This window comes from Dasypus novemcinctus, chromosome 14, assembly GCF_030445035.2.
Source record: "Dasypus novemcinctus isolate mDasNov1 chromosome 14, mDasNov1.1.hap2, whole genome shotgun sequence".
Taxonomy (NCBI): domain Eukaryota; kingdom Metazoa; phylum Chordata; class Mammalia; order Cingulata; family Dasypodidae; genus Dasypus; species Dasypus novemcinctus.
In genome coordinates, this window is record NC_080686.1 from 43783896 (window position 1) to 43807338 (window position 23443).

A 23443-nucleotide genomic window follows, 5' to 3' on the forward strand; every position below is an offset into this window, starting at 1 on the left:
TGCCGTTGGGAGATGAGAGGTGGGGTATTTCTGTAAGAAAGAAGCCTTCCTTTTTTAAGAGTTATTCACAGGGGTAAATAAAATAACAGTACCAAAAAAGGAATCTATAACAGGCCATTCCTTGTCCAATTAACCCTTGCGTTACCATCAATATAGGTAATTCTTAAAACCTTTAAGTTTTCTTGCCGTTGCAAAATTTGATAGGGCTTGACCCAAATACCTATCATATTAACACATAGGAGATGTGTCGTCATCATGCCAATCAAAGCCACAATCAGGAAGTAACTGCTGATAAATGACAGAAATGCAGAGCCCAAATAATACCATGGGATTCCATAGCAAGGCGAGGTGAGAGTAAAGTCTAATTCAAGGGAGTCATTGAATGGCCTCAAGAATGGGCAAGACAGTACCTGTGTGGCAAGCCACACAGCAAGAGGATGACTCAACAAAAAGAGAGATCAAGGGGAGAGTCAAGGTGAGTTGCAAGAGAAACCAAGAACTGAGGTGGTGCACGTGACAGGGAACCTCTCTCCATATTGGAGGTCTCCAGAATCGAATCCCGGTGAATCCTGGAGGAGAAAACGAGAAGAGAAGACAAAAAGAGAGAGAGAGAAACAGACACAGAAGATCACACAGCAAATGGACTCACACAACAAAAACAGCAAGGTGTGGGGGAGGGGGGAGAAAAAAAATGTAATCTGAATTTAAACAAACAACCAACAAAAAAAAGGGCAAGAGGGGACGACCCAGAAAAGAAAGCAAGAGAGCAGAAGAAACATTTAGTGAATGCCCACTAAATGCCAGGCACTATTCTAGCACTGGGGTTAGAGGGTGAACAAAACAGATGATCTTACTTCTTTTTAGGGTGGAGACAGACAGGTAACTCTGAAGTATCAGGTAGGGAAAGAAAATTAAGAAGATAAAGCAGAAAAAAGTGACAGTATCTGTAGTTTCCTGAGCCTGGGTGCTTAAGGAAACCCTCCTGGAAAGCCACGGGTGGCAAATTGGAGAGCAGCAATTCAGTATCTAGATTTATACTTGTAATTCATACTAGAATACTTGTCAGTTTGTGTGGAGGGGTTATAAAACAAAACAATTCAAAATCAGTCAATGATAATTACAATTCAGTCACCAATAGCAATCCAGGTAACAATGTCTGTTCACTTCTGAGTTGCTATTTGCAGCCTGTTCCACTCTCATATCCTCAGAAGGCAAATCTGTCTCCAGTTAAGGTAAACAGAAGATCTTTCTTTAGGAAAGGCTCAGGAACACACTGCACTCCTTGTCTTCCCTTGGCTTAGCGCTAGGGTTAGTAATTGCCTAACAACACCTTTAATGTATAGAGACGTTTTATATATACTCAGCTGTGGAAAAAGTAAAATTCAAACTTTAACAACTGGCAGCACACTTTTGTGCTGTGGGCACTTCGTGGGCAGGGTGAGGAATCAAATTAGAGAAATGCTGGACCCTGTGCTGCCACTCTAACAGTGTCTATGGTTTCTGACCGTGTTGTTATGAAATATTTTTCATTTTTCAGAGAATTCCCAGTCTTTTGGCTCCTCCCCTATATGAAGTATTGGGAAAGTTTTTTAGTTTCTTGTTTTCCCTTTTTTGCTCAAACCACCCAAAACAGAGTTAACCTTGTACTTTCATCAGGACTCCAGATGTGCACTGATGCCATGATCAAATTTCACCATCGCTGGCCTCAAGGCTATGCTGCTCATCTATTTTACACAATATTAAGACTTTAGGAGAGATTCCTGATTGGCAAAGTATATTGGCACGTAGCATTTTTTATATTTATTTTACTACTAACTAAAGGGAGAAGAAGAAAATGTACAGAAGAATACAAATAAGTAGCATAATAATCAAGAACTCTCCCTCTTTCCACTCATGAATAACCATGGGGAGACTTGGAACTTAGAAATCAAGAACAAAAGCCCTATTTGGAGCTGGGCCACCTCTCCCAGTGAGCCTGGCAAGAGACATTTACAGTTGTGTGGTTTCTCTTCTAATTAAGCAGGCTCAGATAGGACCACAAGAGCCAGGTGCTTCTTAGTACAATACTTATTGGTGAGGGATTTGGAGAGGGCCTTTTTTGCCAAAGGCGCACACTCATAAGAGAAATATTCTTTTCTATGTCATGAAATAGCAATATGGAAAGCAGCCACAGCTCTCTCCAGTAGGAAAAGGAGCTAGAAATAGAGCATCTCCATTCATCCTGGCCCATGACACGGGCCTAGAGCTCTCCATGACCAAGAGGAGAGGACTCAGTTACCTCTTTTGTTAAATGTAAAACACACAGACCCAAGAGGAAAATTCTTTCTCCATTGGCAGGGACGGAGCTTTCCAAAAGGTGGAATGGAAGCATCAGTCCAAGGAACATAAAAAAAGACTGCATGAGATAAAAGGGGGATAGGACTAGCGAGAAAAAGCGAGGCCAGGAAGGAGGGATGTCTGTAGGGGAGGAGGTGGGATCATGTTGGTGATGAAGGTCTAAATCTGGAACTGTCTTCCCTTCACTTGTACACAATCCAGGTGGAGCTCTAATCTCTAGCTGTCCAAATACTCTGTTCACTTTAGGAATAAAACTTCCTACAAGTTTGGTCTGGTAAGGGTGGGAAGTGAGAAGTTTCAGAGAAAGGAAGGTCTACACATGACGACCTATCTTTTTATGAGACTTCAATGCATATGGCGCTGGGTGGGCACTGGCCTTTCTCCCCTTCAGCAAAGCAGTCCTGGGCAGGAGCTATCAGTCTAGCTTCTCTACTGCCTGCAGATGAGTGAGGCACACACAGCAAAGGAGGAATCCCAGCACAACAGAGTCACATATGAGCAGGATATGGGATCTTTTATGTGATATCTGAAATCACATATCAGCCATAGAAAGTATGGTTGATCCCAGAAATCCCAAGATCCAAATTATCATGGTTAATAATTTGGATGTGAAGGCTGTGTGGCTGTGACACCCATTACTCCACTGATTACCAGGGTTGATTTGTGAGCTGAGAGGGCCGCTGGAAGAACAAACAGAGATCAAGGAGAATGAGCCCCCAAATCAAGAAATACACTGACTTCTAATTATCATAATTAATTACTCTAAAAACAGAGCAAAAGAGTAGCTAAAGAAGAGGAAGCTGATTATATCAGAGGAATGTTATAAAAGACTGGAGGATTTAGCTAAAACCATTTAGGAAATAATGAATAACCCTTAACATAATGGTTAGATTTCAAATAGCTAACTCCTTCAAACAAGTCTTCTGGTGTACCTTCCATGTCAGCTAACTCAGGCTCCTGCTGAAGCAAGATGGTAACTTAGAATCTATTCATGATAGACATCTATTCATGAAATTAAGAGTAATGTTCTCAAGCCTAATGGGAAAAACTAAAACATCAACCTGCCACCAGGCTGTCTCAACACCTAAGGCTGAGGAGGTAAAGAAAAATGTATGCTACTGGTAGTGAATGGTTACTGTAGTAAAGGACTTTTACAGCCTTTCTCTTCCAACTCTTAGAACCCTCTTCTGTAATGGTTCTCTACCGTTGCTACCAACAGGGGGAAAACAGCTGAGGCTGAGAAGGACAGTGTTTTAAAGGCTTCCTGCCAACCCCTGGCAAAGGGCTTGGGCCCTCTGGGAGATGCAGGCCTGGCCGGGGTACTTGGCTGCTCTCGGCAGCAGGTGCTAATGGTCCCTGCCTCTAAACTCAAGTTATACACCCTCACTGGCTAATGGTGCCTGAGACCAATACCTGAAATCTTTTCTTTTCACAGAAAATCCTTCATGAAGAAATAATTCTCATTCTATTAATCCCTTTTTCCTCTTCTTTTCTCTTCGTTTTTCCCTCCTTTAAAAAATCCACTATGTAAGCAATTTTAGAAGGAAAAGGGGAGTTTTGACACACTAAGGGATATGGAAGACGAGCATTTACCTGACAATTTCAAATACTCTCACTTTGCTGTACTTAATGAGCAAACAAAACAACAAATATAAATAAAAATTTAGTCCCAGAGAAGACTGGTTATTTGCCTTACATCACCTAGGAGCCTGCAATAGATAATGAAATGTGTGTCTAAGTTGCTGCTTCCCTGTTCTTTCCTGCCCAGTTCTTCTGTGCTATGATCAGATAGGTAACAGAAGATTAGGTCATTAAAACCCCAGATGTTGACATCCTAGCTATCAGATGCATTAAAAAATTTCACCATGGTAACATATATATAAAACATAAAATTTGACATTTTAACCATTTTTAAGCATACAATTCAGTGGCATTAATTATATTCACAATCCTGTGCCACCATTACCACCATCCATTACTGATATTTTTTTTATCACTCCAAACAGAAACACTGTACTCATTAAACAATACCTCCTCTTTCCCCTCTCTCTCCGGCTTCTGGTTGTCTCTAATCTGTTTTCTGTCTCTACAAATTTAGCTTATTCTAGGTATTTCATATAATTGGAATCACACAATACTTGTCCTTTTGTAAATAGCTTATTTCACTTAGCCTAATGTTCTCAGTTTCATCTGTGCTGTACCATGTGTCAGAGCTTCATTCCTTTTTATGGCTAAATAATATTCCATTGTGTACAAAGAGTGCTTTTTTTTGTTGTTCATTCACCTGTTGAAGGACACTTGGGTTGGATATTGTGAATAATATTTCTATGAATGTTGGTGTACAAGTAAGTATTCTTGAGATGCATTTTTAATCTCTAGAAAAATCAGTTAAGCTTAGGGAAATATCAGGGATATATTTTAAGTTTAAAAAATCAAATAATTTTCATGTGTCTTTTAAAAGAAAGACTATATATGGATATACCACAGATATATCAACCAAAAGCAATCACTTTCGGAATGACACATGATTTACTTGGCCTATCTATGTACAGTTTTTAAATACACTTAAGGTACCAAAAGTACAGAGAAATATAACAAAGTGAATGGTTTATCACAAAGTGAGCAATTCACGTAACTTCCCCTTGGGTAAAAAGCCCACTGTGGGTTCCCTGTGCTTTGAGGTAGTATCACAGGGACCCCCCTCAGCAACGAGCAGAGAGATGTGCGATCAACAAGGGGTCGTCACTGAGCTCTGATTCCTAGCCTGCTGTTCCGATGACCATTTCGCATCTAACACTGTGACGGCCGTCACTGTGATGGCTTCGGTCCATTTAGGGCTATTTGAAAAACAGTGTTGAAAATAGGGGAACAGAACTTAGCCATATGCTGAAAATCTCATTTTAGACTTGGAAGCAAGGCGGATGCGCTTTTTTAGACCTGTGAGGTTACCGTCTAGAATCAGAACATTGATTTTTGAGTCTTAGGAAAGCTCTTCCCATTGCCCTGCACCACACAGTTACTTGGCTGTACCTCCTGTCAGACATCATCTCTGGTTTATGAATAAATAAAATTATGCTCTAGGGAAACATTGATTTAGAAGGAAAAATCAATACACATCTAGCATGTGATAGACTCGAGCTTTAAGCCTGCTTATCCCTAAAGTACAATGCAATATTAAGTGTAAAACAATACTTTTTAATTCCTAAAAAGGTGAGTGAAGGTGTGTGAAACTGGCAGGCTTACGCTTGTCTTCCATAGCCCTCAATATTATCAAGATTTTTTTTTTCCTTTCGAAAGCAGTTAGTTGATCCTTCGAAAAAGGAAAGAGGAAGGAAGAGAGAAAAAAAGGAGATGGATGAAGCAATCATCTTGACAATTTTTGAATACGGATTGTAAGTATGGGAGAGTTCTCTGCCCAAATCTTTCTTCTTTTGTGTAGGTGAAATTTTTCATAATAAAAATTTGAAAAGTCTGTATCTGCTTCGAGAAAACTACAAGGCTAATATCAACCAAGATGTTGATAAGGTCCTTTATGGGTCATCAGGTTTTTGGCAACTTTTTTTCTCTTTCTTTCTTTGGATTTTTGTATCTTCTAAGTTTCTGTATGGAAAATACACATAATTCTGAAAACAAATAATAAATATAGGGGGGGAGGAGAGTAAAAAAAATCGGACTGCTAAGTATTTGGTTGACTATGGGCCTAGACATAGCTAAAGTGTACATCATATTCCTTATATTCCAGGCCAACTCCTCCTTACTATTCTTGGATATTTTGGGGGCACTAGCAGGTTGCTATGCAAATGGACTGATCTTAAAAATGAAACTAATAGCTTATGCTGGAATTATCCTCATTTGTGAAAGCCAAAGATCAAATGCGAGACAAAGCTAGCTAAAGTAATCATTTCCTTGGCTCTGCAATCACCTTAAACCTAAGCCTATTTTCACAGCGTAGGCAGTTGTTAACGTTCTGACATGCCCTGCGGTAACCTCTGATTACAAAACCACTCTAGAAAGCCAAGGCTCTTGCCTTCTTACACAGAATTGACTTGAATTAAAAACGAATCCCATTATTTTTTCCTAACTCCTCAAAGATGTGGTTCATCGTTAATTGTGTTAACTGTGGCCTCTCGAGAAGCACATTCATTTGTTGATTTGGACTAGGAGCTCTCAGGCTGTAATGAGGGCAGATTGGCTCACTGGACAGGGCAGACTCTGAGTTCTCACTGCCTGTCTTTCTAATCACTGGAAAGAACAACTCTGGAAATCGAAAATATACATCAAAAACATATGCATATGAGAAGCCTGAAAATGAGTTGAGGTAATTTAGGTTTTGAATTCTGAGTGAAAAACATAATAAAGGTGACTACTCTCATCACCAAAGCTGGTGAAGCTATTGACTGAATCTTCTTCCAAGGTGGAAATAGTACACAATTACAAGTGCCAAAAGTATCTAGCAGAGTTAATCCTGATGGCAGCAGAAGTGGGAAAGAGGCTATGAACTGATAGTGGTGGTTATTCAACGCATGGATAGGAAAAGCAAAATAGAATGCAGAACAGTCTGGTGGAGAAAAAGTACAGCTTGAGATTAATTACTTTCCATGAATGCTCTGTTTCCTTATTATTTGCATATATATACTCATTTAAAGAAATTAGAGCAAATTTGTTTTACTTTGTGCTAAGCATTTGTTAGCTGTTTTAGATTTAAAAACAATGAGATTTGATCCTAGTCTGCAAGTTTAGTGTCTGCAGGGGGGTCAGACATAAACATGGACAGTTACGATACTGTTGGTTAGTGATACAATTGAGGAGATATGGGAGCCCATAGACCCAGGGGCTCAGGAAGGGCTTCTCAGAGGAGACACAAATCAAAGTGGATAATGAAGGATGAATTATCCAGAAAAAAGGGGCCAGGGCATTCTCAAGAGTGGAAAGAGCGTGTGAAAGGCACGGGTGCCTGAAAGGGCAGGACGTGGTGGGTGGACGCTGAGAAACGCAGTCCTAATGAAGCAGACTGAAAAGTAGGCGAAGGCAGGCAATGCAGGGGGTTTGGAGCTCCATGCGGCTGACGGTGGAGGGCAACACCAAGGCACTTAGATTTTATTCTCCAGGTGCCAAGGGGTGCACGGAAGCCATTAAGTGGGAAATCACATTATAAAGTTGAGAGCAGGACAGCTAGAGTGAGGAAGGTCTGTTGGAAGAGAGATCCATTAGCTCAGCAATAGACAACACAGAGGTGATCAGGCCCAGGACTAAAGGGGTGGCAGAGGAGAGGAAAGGTGGAAAGATATTTCCAGTTAACATCTGTGACAGTAGCAGTTAATATTTGAGGTTTTGCCCAATGTCAGTCACTGTTCTTGTCACTTTCATATATTATCTTAAACCCAAAATTGTGTGGACTGAATGAGGCATTGTTAGGGGTAGGCAGTGATACCATTCATTGAAATATTGATTACAACAAGAGGAGGACTCAGTTGTAAGCAAAAGATGAATATGTGTGTGTGTGGGGGGGGGGGGGAGACATTCTCCCTGCAAACATACGGATTTTGAATAGGGCCATGAAACATACAAATCCAATAACCAAAGAGTTGGAGGGTGGAACTTGGCAGAGAACAGCTGGAAATTCCAGATTAAATTTTTTAAGTGGCAGAACAGTACCCTAACGGTAAAACTCAAGCAATCAGTTATGTACAAAAAAGTAGCCGCACAATAAAAGGCTTTCCTGAAACTTAGGAAGAACGTTATTCCATTATAGAAACATCTGAAACCTTTTCTAAAATATATAGATTCTTAAGTTTAATCGTAATTGCCCACAACTGGAAAAGGCAGTACAATTCTGGCCCACAAATAAGAAAGATGCATAAGGCAAGCAGCTCCAGTGGAAATGAAAGCACAGTAAGAAAAAACAATATTTAATCCCTGAATCAAGTTTTTAGTCAAATACTGGGAGATGAGAGGAAGGAATTTTTGGATTACAGACATGCAGAGCTCTTAATGCACTGATTCTTTAGCCTAAGTTAATTAACAAAAGGTAGGCTGTTTTCCAGATCCACGGTTATATTTAGAAAGACTTTGGCCTCAAGGGGCCCTCAGAGGGGAACCAAAAAAATGACTATGAAACAGATCCCTGCTCTCCTAAGAGGGAAGGGTTTTTCTGGCACAAGAAAGTATTTCTTAACAAATTGAAGGAAAGAATTAATTAAAAGACAGTGCCCTATTTTATAAGATTCCTTCCGTGAAGAGACTGAAAATTCAGGCCAGATGGACTTCCTTTCCAGTCACAGAGGAATTAAGGAGTGATGTATAATGGATATGGGGCATTCAGGTCACAGCACTTGAGACTTGTAAATCTTTTAAATGGGTGGACGTGACACTTCAAAGTCTGAGGATTCATTATAACAACGGATAACTGCATAATAAACTAATTGCTAAATACAAATACAGAATGCCTTGGTGTTAACTTGTCTTTCATTTAGGTTGGATGATTTTTCTGGACTTGGCTCTGTTCACAGATGATTTGTGTTGACAAAATGCTTCTTTTGGTGTTTACATCTAAATGTCTGACAAGGTAAATTGGTGACTAAAATAATTCCAAATGCATTCATCAACCAGATCCACATGTGACCAGCCCTTTACAAAAATTAATTACAGTTGCCACAGCCTTTACATTCATTCTTACCATACATTACAACATGCAGATTCACATGAAAAAGGAAAGGTCAACAAGTGGAAGTAAGTATTTGGGCATCAGGAAAACAAAAATTCATTTAGATAAAAATAAAATTTGTAAAAACTGTCAAGAAAATGAAAGCACTTAATAAAAACAATGGCAGTTCAATTCAGGAAATTTTGATATAGCTTTACTATCATCACTAAATGGGATTACTAATGCCACTAATTATAACAGTAATAGCAGCCTCATGTAATCACTTTTTGTTGGTGGTGGCAAGCACCATGCTAGGGACTTAACAGCCTTACCCCATTAAATCTCTCCATCACCCGTATGAGGCTACCCAATGGTCAGCACCATCCTGCAAAGGAGAAGAGAGATTAAGGGGGACAGGTACTTTGCTCAGTTTCACATAGGCAGTACAAGACAGAAGTAGGGCTGTGGCCACCACTGACTGAGGGAAACACCAAGTCACAGGAGGCACCTGCACTGATGTCTCAGTCTCTACAGCACAAATGCTAAATTCAAAATCAGGTTAGCCAATATCCTTGAGATTTTTCGGCTTGGAAGCTGTGTTTCTGGAGACCTACAACTCGGTCCCCAAGTAAAGTATTGATGCCTGTACAGAAAGATAAGCTAAATGCAAGCGTAAATGAGCGGTAACAGAATATACCACGAAAGTGAATACCTTGAAATCACTCTTTCCCAACTCTGGAGTTGCGTCCTGCTGATGAAACAGGGGAATGACCTCGGGTTTTCTGGAATGGAAACACAAGAGGAAACAACTTCAAAATTCTGAACTTGTGGACTTGGCCCAGAGGTTAGGGTGTCCGTCTACCACATGGGAGGTCTGCGGTGTAAACCCCGGGCCTCCTTGACCTGTGTGGAGCTGGCCCATGCACAGTGCTGATGTGCACAAGGAGTGCCGTGCCACGCAGGGGTGTCCCCCACATAGGGGAGCCCCACGCACAAGGAGTGCACCCCGTATGGAGAGCCGCCCAGTGCAAAAGAAAGTGCAGCCTGCCCAGGAATGGAGACACACTGACACAGCAAGATGGTGCAACAAAAAGAAACACAGATTCCCGGTGCCGCTGATAAGGATAGAAGTGAACACAGAAAAGCACACAGCAAATGTGCAGAGAGAACAGACGACACGGGAGGGGGGGGAGGAAGAGAAATAAAAAAAAAAAAAAGTAATAACTAAGGGTAAAATGATTATTTTTTCATTTCATTTCCTTGTTAAAGTTTTGGACAATAATTAAAGCAACTGACAAACAACTGTTTAGTTGACCTTTAGTATTTTAATACTAGATAAAAAAGAATTTTAAAAAGCAAACATTAAAACTTGCTCTTAAAATATTCATCCCAAATATATATTATCCCAAATTTTATAGATGTCAAAAAACAAATATGATGGCATTTATCACAGATGTGCTCAGTGATTAATAATTAATTATTCCCATGTTTGTTTTTTACTCCTTGCCTCATTATACCTCTTGGTATTGGCACTGCAACTGCACACCCCAAAAATGGACAGTGCCCTCCATGTTGTTCAAGTTACCGAGGATTAAAATAAAAACAAGGAGAGGGGATGAGGCTCAAGCGGTTGAGCACCTGCTTCCCACATAGGAGGTTCCAGGTTTGGTTCTCAGTGCCTCCTAAAAAATAAATAAGTAAAAAAAATCTAATGCTTCAAAAAGATACAGTCTTGCCAGAAAAAAAAGATGGTGGAAACAAACGGTACAGAATCATAAGATAATTGTTATAATAGCTTTAGCCATATTACTCTATATATGCATCTTGAAATATGATATTTTTTTATTAGAGAAGTTACAGATTTATAGAAAGGTCATGTTTAAGATACATAAAATTCAGAGTTCCCATTTACTGCCCTATTATTAACACCTCACATTAGTGTAGTATATTTGTTATAATTCATGAAAGAATAGTTTTATAATTGTACTATTTACTATAATTTTACTATTATCTATATAGTCCATTGTTTACAATAGGGGTTACTGATTGTTTTGTACAGTCCAATGGTTTTTTAAAATTTCACTCTAGTAACATATATATATATCCTGAAATTTGTCCTTTTAACCACATTCACATACATAATTCAGTCTTCTTAATAGTGAAACTCTGTTCAACTCTTTTTTGTTAGCATGGCTTCTCTATTTACACTTAAAATAAAGCTATATCATCTATAAAGATGACTTTCTCCAAGAGGATGTGAGCTTCAAGTTTGAGAAATGTAATTTTATTTTATTTTATTATTTATATTATTTATTTCTCTCCCCTTACCCCCCCACCCCGGTTGTCTGTTCTCTGTGTCCATTTGCTGCATCTTCTTTGTCCGCTTCTGTTGTTGTCAGTGGCACCGAAATCTGTGTTTCTTTTTGTTGCATCATCTTGTGTGTCAGCTCTCTGTGTGGGCGGCACCATTCCTGGGCAGGCTGCACTTTCTTTGGCGCTGGGCAGCTCTCCTTACAGGGCGCTCTCCTTGTGCGTGGGGCTCCCCTACGCGGGGGACACCCCTGCATGGCAGGGCACTCCTTGCGCGCATCAGCACTGCGCATGGGCCAGCTCCACACGGGTCAAGGAGGCCCGGGGTTTGAACCGTGGACCTCCCATGTGGTAGGCGGACGCCCTAACCACTGGGCCAAGTCCACCACCGAGAAGTGTAATTTTAAATCTAAAATACTGCTTTTGTTGAAGTGTGGATCTAACAAGCTATTTAAAAATATACTAAGTAGAAGAAAAAGAACACTGTTAGTAAAAGAGTGATTCAACAGCCAGATAGAATTTTCTTTAGAAAAGTTTCCAGCAAGTTAACTGACATTTTTTGCAGCATTTAAAGGGAAAGGAGAGAGCTCTTTCTTAGAAAGACACAAAAAGGAAAACAATGCTAGCGAGAGATCTAAGGGAATCGGTAAAGGTGACAGCAAATAAGGTGATGGCCACTTCATGGCTTCCAGTGTCAGACTCACCAGACGCCTTCAGACGAGAGCCCTCACCCTCATCTCAGCCCTGCCCACACTGGTCTAAAATCCTCTCGGACGTGATCTCCAGAGAAAAGTATATTAGAAGGTGAAGGAGAGTTACACGTCAGGAGACAGGAAGATAGGAAAGATCATACTTGCCAAGAGCCCACTTGCAATAAAGAAAGGCAAGGAAAATTCTCTCCTCTTTGCCTTTTGTGGGAAATCACCCATCCTGAACCACTAAGTGCCACAGCTCAGGAACACAGTGGGTTCCGGAAGGTTTTCACACCAGCATGAAGCATGCCATTCACAAAACAGGAAAGATGCATTTCAAGCTCCAAACAACTGAATCAGAAACAAGTATTTGGGAAGAGGACCTGTTCAAAAGTGGAGAAATTGCAATTTTTTGAGTTGTCTCTGATGGCGTTTAAAACACTATTCAATCTGTTTAATGAACACTTCTGGATACCCTTCTACATGATGGACAGGGGTACAAAGGCAAAGATGACAGGACCCAGTTTGGAAGATGGAGTTGCCAATAAGCATCGTACAGAGACACACAAGTACACAAGGAATACTAGAAGTAGTTACACGTTAGGAAGACCGTACAGAAAAGAACACGATTGTTTGCATTTGGAGGGCCCGCTTCTTAGGGCTCTCCAGCTAGTGTCGTCTTGCATCACCCTCACCCCCAGCCCTGAGTTCTCCATGCTTCTACCACATTGCTTTTTTAGAGTCCAAACAATTAATGAGAAATAAATATCTAATAAAGCACTTGGTTTAAGCTAGAAGCTGTCTGAAGTATACTTACGAAGAGTATCTCCAACTTGTCCCAGCCTCTTGTGCACACACTGTGCCCTCGGTCTGTCACAGCCTCCTCAATCTTCTCCTTCCTTACATTGTAAATACCAGTGTAAGGCAAATGCTCTAAATCAGGGTCTCTGAGCCTTGGCACTGCTAGTTTGTGGAGCTGCATAGTTCTTTGCTGTGGGGTGCTAGCATCTCCCCCAAAGTTGTGACAACCAAAAATGTTTCCAGACTTTGCCAAACATCCATCCCCTGAAGGGGAAAATGATTCCCCACAGAGAATCACTGTTCTAAAACAAATGCTGATTTATTAAAGCACAATAATATATATAGCCTAACTTCCTTATTATGCAGAAAGACAGCAGTGTGGCTGGGAACACCAGAAAGGCAAAAATCGGGTGGAAAGAGGAAGAGACACATTTTGAGTACCTGCTGTATTCTCAGCTGTGTGCAAGATCAGTCCTATTTTATCTTATTTAACTCTCACAAAGCACTGTCCTTCCCCCTTAAATCAAAGCTTACTCAAAATCTTTTTTTTTTCAAAACCACTTTTTATTATTAGCAGTATAGTTTAGGAGGTACCAGGGATTGAAACCAGGACCTCGTACATGGGAAGCAGGTGCTCAACTGCTGAGCTACATCTGCTTCCCTTGCTCAAAATTTTGAGAGGCAGCTACTTAGTGAAGACTGACAATGTTATCAAAACCAAAACTCTTCAGAATAAAATAAAAATAAATATTGCTAAAACTTAATACAGACATTTATATGCTTTTCTTCACCTCCAATGGACTAAAAGCCTAACTTTTCATCTTTGCGAATAAGCAGCACTCTACTTTCTCACGGAAAACACCTCCATTTTGTGACAGCTGCAGGTATATTTGCTTTACCAACTCAAAGCCATATGGTCATTTTCCTAACGATAGGCCCACTGGAATCAGACGAATAGCTAAAATATCCCCTTTGTTAAAATCACAGTGAATTGGCACATTTATCTTTAACTATTGTAAAAGAAAACTGGCTACTGCTTTTTGCCAGTGTCCTCCATGGAGATGACAATGCTCTGAGTCCAGCGCATTGTGGGTGGTTAAATCCTGGCTTTGCTACTGCACTCTCAGGAGTTTAATGAGAGAGGGGACAGGGCATATTGGTCACAACATTTTCCCAGTTGATCTCCAAAGGGTGTGGGGAACTCAGCAACCTATATTAAATTCAGTATGTTTAGGCCCAAAGGGTCCCCAAACAGGGATTTCCCTTAGCCCCATCTATTAAAAAAGGACCAGAGTAGCTTTATAAATACATACATACATATATATATATATATATATATATATATATATATATATATTAATACGTATATTTCCTTTCTTTTTCTGATTCCATTCTAATATGTTCAAAAATCCATTCCAGTATAGATTAAAATATTTGAGTCTCCATGTGCTGGACAGTACTCCAGGTAGGGTTTTAATATTGGCCAAAACTGACAAAACTCTTGGCCCTCGTGGACCTTTCTAGTGAAAGTGGGAGAGAGAGACAAACCAACCAATGAGCAAAACTCAGTGATCATCCCTGAAGAAAACACGAAGCCAGTTTGGGGGTGGGGCTGCCTGGGGTTAGGCATTATTATAAGTAGAGAAGTCAGGAAAGGTCTCACTGAGAAAATGTTAGTTGCGCAGACACCTGAAGGTGGAGAGAGGCAGACCGTGGGGATCTGGGGGGCCAGGATGGGGCAGACTCTAGGGAACAGCGGGAGGTGAGGTCAGACAGGACCCACCATCCTGGCCCATCCATGTGACCGTCAAGATGGCGCCACCCAACCCAACGCAGACATGTGAGAAAGACAGGAGAGGGAGCAGGAGGAAGTTCTGGTCTAAGTCATGATACATCAGAAGAAAATAGGTTATCAGCTGAAAACGTGGATGGAGAAAGAGATATTGTAAGTTAAGAAGGAAGCAGAGTATGAAGTCGTGCTTGGCGGAACTGAACCAGCAGCCTAAAGACTACGTGAAGTTAAGGTCATGCATTTAAAGAGACCAGTCAACTAAAATCCACGTGGTATAGCAGTGTTCTGAAATGTACTCATCAAATGCAACGAATATACCACCCTGATGAAAGAGGTGGTTGATGTGGGAGGAGTGGGGGTGGGTGGGGAGTCGGGTATATGGGAACCTCATATATTTTAATGTAACATTTTGTGATCTATGTATCTTTTTTTAAAAAAAAGAGAGACCAGTCTGCAGAGTGGGTTGTATTCCTTCAGCCACATTCACCAGCATAGGTGATGGTAAGGAGTAGGTAGAGAGTTTGTTTATGCAGGGTTGGGGTTTTGCCCGTTAAATGAGAAAAAGAGAAAGCAGCAAAGAACCTGAGTGTGTTTGAAAGGAATGACTACAAAGGTAGATCAAGGAATCTAAGCTGGGTAACTAGAAAAAGAAAACTGATGGTGGTGGGGAGGGTGACAGACTGAAAATTAATAGGATCAATAGATGGGAGGCACCAGAGAAGTCCAAGAATGGGTGGATTTCAAGTACCAGAGAGGTGAACTGGAAAGTCAGGAGGTGCTGATCAGAGAGGACGGAAACTTGAATAGTGAGTGGGTTCGACCGTCACTATTCCAAGTGTGGTCCCTGGACCAGCAGCCTCAGCAATTCCTAGGAGCTTCTTAGAACTGCAGGATCTTGGGCTCAACCCCAGAGCTTGTGAATCAGAATCTGCATTTTTACAAGATTCCCCAGGTGATTCACAAGCACATCAAATTGGGGGAAGAACTGGTTTATGCTACTGTTATGTCTGAGCCATGCTGATTCAATCTCTACTCAACAGAAGCCACAGACACCCTGTAAAAAGATCTTTTTGAATAGGTTTCTAATTAGGGACTTCCTTGGGGCGCTGCTTCCCAGTCTCCACTTTAAACAGCTCATTTTGGTTTCTTAGGTTTCTGCCCAGCTGCTTCGGGCACTCGCCCTGTCCTGCGGCTTTACAGTAGAGCTGGGCAGGCTTTCAATTCCGTTTTATCAAGGACCACTACCCCTCCAAGTGCCTGGCTCCTGCTCCCACCTTTGTCTGTGGGCTAATGCCAACCCCCTTCTTTTCTGAGCCCAGGCTCCAGGTGCCCTACTCCTAGCGGGGGGCCAGCAACCACCCTCTTGTTTGCCTGGGAAGGGACAGCCAAACACTTGGTGCCCTCAACCCAGTCTGCGTAACTTCGTGTGTCCATACAGATCTATTGCAAGGCACAAACGCAAAGCACATCGTATTGCCATCTGGGGCTTTTAAATTTAGCTTCCTGCTATACTAATTACTCAGGATTTTGTATCTTCTTTAATTTCAGTAGACTGCCCTCACTCTTTATAGTTAATTTTCTAAAACAAGGAAAACAACAGCTGTGTAAGACATTAAAGAATGAAAGATGAAGTTGAGCCTAATTAATGCAGGCTTTGCCTCAATAACAGATTTATTCCTAATAAACAGAGAGTGACATTTGTATTAACTCAGATACAAACTCCTGTACAAATATTCACATGAAATAATATAAAGATACCAAATTCTCTTTCAAAACTCAAATGACTTCAGATGCTACCACTTGTAATATTTTTTTATGATTAGTAGTAATTGCCAGCTATATGGGTCCTTCCTCTTTACAGACACTGTGCAACACATTCCATGTATCCTTATCTCTTCTAACCTCACAAGAGGTTTATGGGGTCCATACTATTACCACCTCAGTTCTACAGATGAGGAAACTGAGGCTTAAGAGTGGTTAATAACACAACCAGTGAGTGGGGCAGCCAAGTTTTAAACCCAAGTATGTATCTGATACTAAAACGGCATCTTACCTTCTAGCACCATTTTAGACAACACACAACTGTAGTCTAAGTACATGGCCATATTGAATTTTCTCTGCATCTTTACATCCCTATGCATACACAATTGCAACTAAATATTCTATGTGCCTACCTGAATCAAGAAAGTGTAAACCAACAGACTTTAATCCCATTATTGGTAAATATTTGATACAGAGACCCTTGGTTAGATGTGGCCAGTTTTTCCAAATCCATGAACTAAGCCAACCTGGCACTCCTCTGCCACACTGAGATATAGGTAGAATAAACTAGCTGATCACCATGGGTGCTTGAATGGAATCTCCAGTCGGTGGGTGGCCTGGGTTCCAGGAAAAGAACCTGCTCCACTGCCAGGAGAAAATGCTAGCAGTGGCCACTTGTCTGGTTCTTGCATCCATGGCAGCCAGCCTTCATGTAAGTTCAGCAAGTGCAAGTGTGTACAGAAGAAAGAGAACTCAATCCAAACATTCAGGAATTTCCTGTGTGAGCCAATTACCATGAGACTTCCAACACACCAGTTTCCTTCTCTGCATCACTTAACCACCCACGATTCAGAGATAACAATGTCCAACCCTGCCTGTTCGGTGTCCCAAGATGGTGTAAGAATGACCTCATGGGCCTACAAACCCTTGGGCAAAAACCGCTGGGGCTCAGGGACCTGAGTGCACATGCTCAGTGATAAGCAAGACAGACTCAGGCCCAGGCACCTGCACGTGGCAGGCAGGGTCAGTTAGGTGTGGGGCTCATAAAACACTTCTTCTGAATTGGGTGAGGCCAAAATACACCCAACAATAACAAAAAGTAGTTTCAGAAACTGACCTGCCCATTCCCCAACTCCCAACTGTAAAACAGAAACAGAAACCTCTTGTTTTTTAACAAACATTTTAGGGTAACCTTTTCAGTTTCCCAGATCGTAAAAAGAACAAAAGTTGCAAGAAAATAAATATACTAAAGCACGTGTTAAATACAGATCCTTTTCATTTTAATGTGCTTTGTATGTGGGTGAACATTTATCACTCAGTTTTTATCATTGCCGTGATATTTATTACTGTCTCTCTGCCTATTTCCTGATCTGTCTTAGGTTGTCAAGTTTTATAAGGCAGGGACCGAATCTATTTAGTTCTTTTTGTAAAGCATGTGAAACTGTGATGCATAATTGGGCACATAAGGGATTTTTGATGAAGATGATTAAGAAAAATGGGAACTACTTCTATGGCAGGCAGGTTTCAAAAACCTCCCTGTTTTTTCTAAGATGTCAGATGATCACACTTTTCATGGAACTGTAGAGTTAGTGGCGCTTGAGCTTAGAGAACATGCAGAGCTTGCTAAAAAGGAAGTGGCCTGTGGATCAGCAACATCAACATCACCTGGATGCGTGTTAGAGACGCAAACCTCAGGCCCCACCCCAGACAGCCTGAATCAGAATCTGCAGCTTAGCAGGTTGCCCAGGTAGTTTGTACGCAGCTTAAAGTGAGAGCAGCACAGCCTGAGAGACCATCCAGTTCAACTGCTTCTTTTTAGAGAGGAGGAAAGAGGGGACTCAGGAACTTGTACGTGGTTACAGATCCTGAATTGGAATTCAGACCTCCCAGCTCCAACGTTCGGCACAACCTCTTGCTCCTTCAGGATTACTTCTTCTTAAATATTATTCTTTGAGTCTACACCAAACCCAATAAATATCTGCTTATTTTCAGAATGCACCCATTCGTGACTTAAAAGTGTTATTAGGAAGAACTTTGGCCCTGGTGGAAAAAATCTTAACTCCTATCCCTCTTTTCCAAGGGCTGAGGAAGAAAAACCTTCAAATTACAATGGCATTGACTGATCTCAATTCTTTTTATTTATTTTTTTTAAAGATTTTTAAATTTTTATTTATTTCTCTCCCCTTCCCCCACCCCTTTGTCTGCTGTGTCCTCAATTCTTTTTAAAATATTTGTTTTTAAAGTATCTTAATAATAGATCTAAATATTTTTGCATTGATTTTATTAAACAGATTAAAAGTGTAAGCCACCTTCTCTTGATAAGAAAAAATAGGCAACTGAGTAGTCTGAACCCAGTTCCTTCTTTCAACACCAGCATTTCTTTTAGACACCTTGTGTATTTTTCCCATTTCTGCATGTCAGGAGGTTTGCTTAGCACATTTATACCAATGATTCTTTAAGGAAAAGCACTTTATAGTTCAGTCCTGACTCCCAAGGGGTTTCATTGATCCAATTCCATCCACTTGGCTTGATTCCTGGGGGCCAGTCAATGCAGAGGACACAGTAATGCTAAAATTGAACAAGATGAAATTTCTTTCTTGAGGGAGCTGCTCACCCAGCCTCTGGCCTATGCTCTGGATTTAGGCAAGGAGAGGGAGCAGAGTGGATTGTGGGAAGAGGCATCCAAGTGGCCAAAGGGAGGATTGGGACCGAGAACAGGAACGAGAGGAAGGTAAAGGGCTTTTGAGATCATGGGTTAGGGTGGTGTGCCGAGGTCTGCCTGCCCTTTATTCTTCATGACTTTCTCTCCCTCTTTCCTATTCCTTCAGCAATTGCTGACTTTGTCTCTGAGGTGGGAGATGGTGAAGAGGGGTGAGGGAGCTGGGAAGAGCAAGGGTGGGAAGGTTTCTCTCTGCTGCCTCTTGCCTCCTCCTCACTCCTGATCCTACCTTATCACCACAGATGATAACAGTAAATATCTAAATCTTGAAATAAGCAGACATTTGAGTGTGGTGCACAGAATGAACCTGAAAATAGAAGAGTGGCAGCAAGTCTCTAAAGGGATGTCTGAGGGCACCGATGCATTCACAAGAGTCCCAAACACACATGCAGCCTGGGCTGCTTTTCTTCATCTTTCCTTATTTTTCCTCAAATACTTCCCAAGCTCTTGACTCCTTACACTAAAAGAAAGGCTGTTTCAGGTGACCTTGTAGGTAAAGAATAAAAAGAGCAACTGACAAAGAAGAAAAATAAAATGTACAATGCAGAGATGTTGCTACTTATGAAAGGAAACATTGCCTTTCAGAGCAGAAGAGAGCAAAGTCTGCGTCCTGCCCTTTGAGCGTCCCTCCTGACAGCGGCACACATGGATAGCACGCTTACAACATACCACTCACTAGGCCATACATTTTCCTGTAACAGCAACCCAATGAGATAAAGGCTATTATTAAATCCATTTACACATGAGGAGATGGTCAGATAGATGTTAATTATTGCCCAAGGTCACACAGCTAGTAAACTGGTGGGGGCAGAACTAAATACAGATAGTCGGTCTCCAGAGTACAAGGTTTTATCCTCTCAACCTTTACTCTACACGTCACATTCTTTCACTCTCTTCTCCATGATCTTCCTTCTTTCCTGCAAATGCTGAAGTCCTGCCCAAAGTGGTATCACAAACTAAGAAGTCGTTGACCCCTGAGCCGGTGAAACTTGCCAGGACTCAGTCTCCTAAACCTTCTCTTGGAATGAACATGGATGACCAGGGGAAGGTACGGCAGGTAGTCTTCAGATTTGATCCCAAGCAGCCTTCCCATTACTTCACCTACTTACCAACCCCCAACCCCCCCCCACCCCCCAACCCCCCTCCCTTATCTTCTAATGCTAATTTCTGCCATTAAGTATGGAAGCCAAACAAGAAGCCTCTTCCTTACTAGTCACTGGCCCAGCCAGGAAAGTTCTCATATCCATGGAATTTTCAGTCATTCCTCAATCCCAACACAATGCATGCAAACAACACAGCCTCTGGGCCACCTACTTCTTGATCAGAAAACAACAACAAAAACTTCTAATTGTAATATAGTTTGCAATCCCATTATCCTCAGACACAATATTGAATTACCTAGGAGTTCAATACTGAAGATAATCAGTTCATATCTGAATGTCTACTCTGTAAAGAAAAATGTGCTAACTACTACAAAATATAATCAATATAAGTAACATTAATTCTTTCCTCATGGTAAATTCCCCTTCTGTGAAAGTCTTTATTTCCATTTCCTATTAGATCAAAGATTTCACACTGAAACTAAGAGAATTAGAGAGACACTCAATTGGGCCTTGGCAGAGAAACAAGGGACCATGAGCTTTAAAATTGAAAACATCTTGAATGCTTGGTTAGAAAAGCAGATACAAAAGAAGTATTTCCTCTTAGTATGCACATTATGTGCCTCAAAGGAAAATTATTTATAAGTCACTGAAACTCCAGATAGAGCCACCAAAAAGTCTGTAGCAAGGTATGTTAAAGTAGCCAACAATGAAGAAAGTAACTGCACAACATTCATTTTTGCTAATTTAAGAAATGCAAAAGCAGACACATTCTACTTCATCTATTGTCTACTTCATTATAATGAAGCGCTTCCACAGGGTGATTCGTGACTTCAGCCCCTCCAACTCCATGTGGGTCTTCAGTTCAACAACTGCAAATCCCCTAATAGTAGAGGCTTTTCAAAAATATAACTTTAAGTAGTTTATAATTAGGGAGGATACGATTATACAGATTGCTAAGATAAAAAGTAGAACATAAAAGTCATGAGAAAGAAGCATGGCTTGTATGATAAAAAGTAATATGAAGGAAGTGGATATGGCTCAAATGATAGCACTTCCGCCTACCATGTGGGAGGAACTGGGTTCGATCCCTGGGGCCTCCTGCTGAAAAAGAAGAAGAGACGGTGTGCCCACACAAATGCCTGCATATGAGCCAGCGCCTGCAGGAGTGCCCAGGTGCGTGCCCTCCTGGTGAGCCAGTGCCCACTCAAGTGAGTCACGCAGCAAGATGATGACGCATCAAAAGAGACAAGGAGAGACAAGTCAGGGTGAAATGCAGCAGAAACCAGGAATGAGGTGGCACAATTGACAGGGAACCTCATGCACAGTGCTGATGCACACAAGGAATGCCGTGCCACGCGGGGGTGTCCGCCACGTAGGGGAGCCCCACGTACAAGGAGTGTGACTCTCAAGGAGAGCGGCCCCGCGTGAAAAAAGAGCAGCCTGCCCAGGAGTGGTGCTGCACACAGAGAGCTGACACAGCAAGATGACGCAACAAAAAAGAGACACAGATTTCTGGTGCCGTTGACAAGAATGCAAGCAGACACAGAAGAACACACAGCGAATGGACACAGAGAGCAGACAACAGAGGGGGGTAGGGAGAAGGGGAGAGAAATAAATAAAAAATAAATTTCCTTAAAAAAATAAAAAATAAATACATGAAGGGACCAGAGGGCCTCAAAGCTCTCTCTGGAGGCCTGTGATTTAAAGTAGATAAAAATATGCTTTCCTCTGCTCTAAGGAAAACAAGAGTTTTGAGTATCACACAATGATGAAAAGCAGATGATAATTGTTTGCAGTATCTAGGAGACCATAGGGAGTGGTAAGGGTGGTGGCAAAGATGCCTCATCTAAAGGGGCAGCTGACCCATCTGTATCCGACTGCTTTGAGGGAATTTGGGATTGTGAACCCAGTGTAATCAGACATTCTGGTTTTTCCTGAGATGCTAGAAATCTAGATTTTTACATAAAATCCCACAATTTTTAAATACACACAATTAACATAAATTAATAGTACTCCGTGACCCAGCACTAAATGGGTCAACAAAAATAAGCTTGAGGATTAGGTCTGAGGGCCATTTGGTATATAGCTTCTGGTGGGGTGGAAATAGGATGGGATTTGTACAGGAAAAAACTAGAATTTAAATCTGATCTACTACACTAAGCCTAGGAAATTTGCTTAAACTTCCTGTAATCAGTACCTTGCTCCAGAATGATATTTCGAGAGACTACATTTGGAGTTCAGTCATTAAGAAAGAATGCAGGCTTTGGACCCAGACTGTCCAGTTCAAATGAGGACTCAACACTCATCAGGGCAAATTATTTCATCTCTTTAACATGGTACCTACCTCATAGGGTGTCAGGGATCAACAAACATTTATGGTTTTTTGAACCATATGATCAGTACAACAGAAATCCTTGCCTTCCTTTCCAAACTCACACAAACTAGAGAAACAACTGTGTTTTAGAAGAGGTAACATCATACATGTATTTCTGAATTAGGCATATGGAACGTCCTTTACAATATGACTTTGAAATCATATTTTCAAATTGATTTAGCCACGAGAAATAAAAACTTCTTTACTTTCCTCCAGTATTTGAGATCCCATGTCTTTTCCCCCAATGGAAACAACTATAGTACCATATCAGAATTAGCATATTGACTTTGGTACAGTCAAGATACAGAACAATTCCATCCCTGCAAGTATCCCCTCATTGTGGGTAGTTGGACTCTTTTGCTGATCCCAGAAAATTATGTTCTTAAATTAGTCCATCCCTGTGTGGTGGGACCCTTTGATTTGATTGGATTAGTTCAGTAGGTTTTGGTCCTCTTGCTGGAGTCCTTTATAAACAGGACAGAGGAGGCCACAGAGAAAGAGAGAAAAACTCCTGGAAGCTAAGACAGAAAAGCCACAGTCAGAGCAGCCGGGAGCTGACAGCAATGGAGGCTGGAGGAGAAGGCAGACTGGCAGATGCCACCACATGCCTGGTTGCCCACAGCTGAAGCTCTGAAAAAACAATCTGATGACACCTTGACTTGGACATTTTCACAGCCCCAGACCTATAAGCTTATAAGTTAATAAATCCCCATTGTAAAAGCCAGCCCGTTACTTCTTGTAGCCATACCCACTTCCCTCCTGTTGAACTTTAGGAACTCTTTACACATGCTAGATACTAGCCCTGGCAGAAATGTGGTTTGCAAATATTTTCTCCCACTCAGTAGACCCTCTTAAGTCTTTTTCAGAGCAAAGGTTTTAAATTTTGATGAAGTACAATTTATCAGTTTTTC

At 41.2% G+C, this 23443-nt stretch overlaps 1 protein-coding gene across 3 annotated transcripts in view; it reads right to left on the reverse strand.

Annotated features, from left to right (window-relative positions):
• Window positions 1–23443, reverse strand: part of PAG1 (phosphoprotein membrane anchor with glycosphingolipid microdomains 1) — a 140840-nt gene that overhangs the window by 87359 nt on the left and 30038 nt on the right. For 2 of the 3 annotated variants that reach the window (XM_023584817.3, XM_004479104.5), the window contains exon 2: window positions 9693–9762. The exons of the other annotated variant lie outside the window; for it this stretch is intronic. The gene's annotated coding sequence lies outside the window, so the exon portion shown is untranslated. The remainder of the gene's footprint in view (window positions 1–9692; window positions 9763–23443) is intronic. 3 annotated transcript variants of the gene reach the window in all.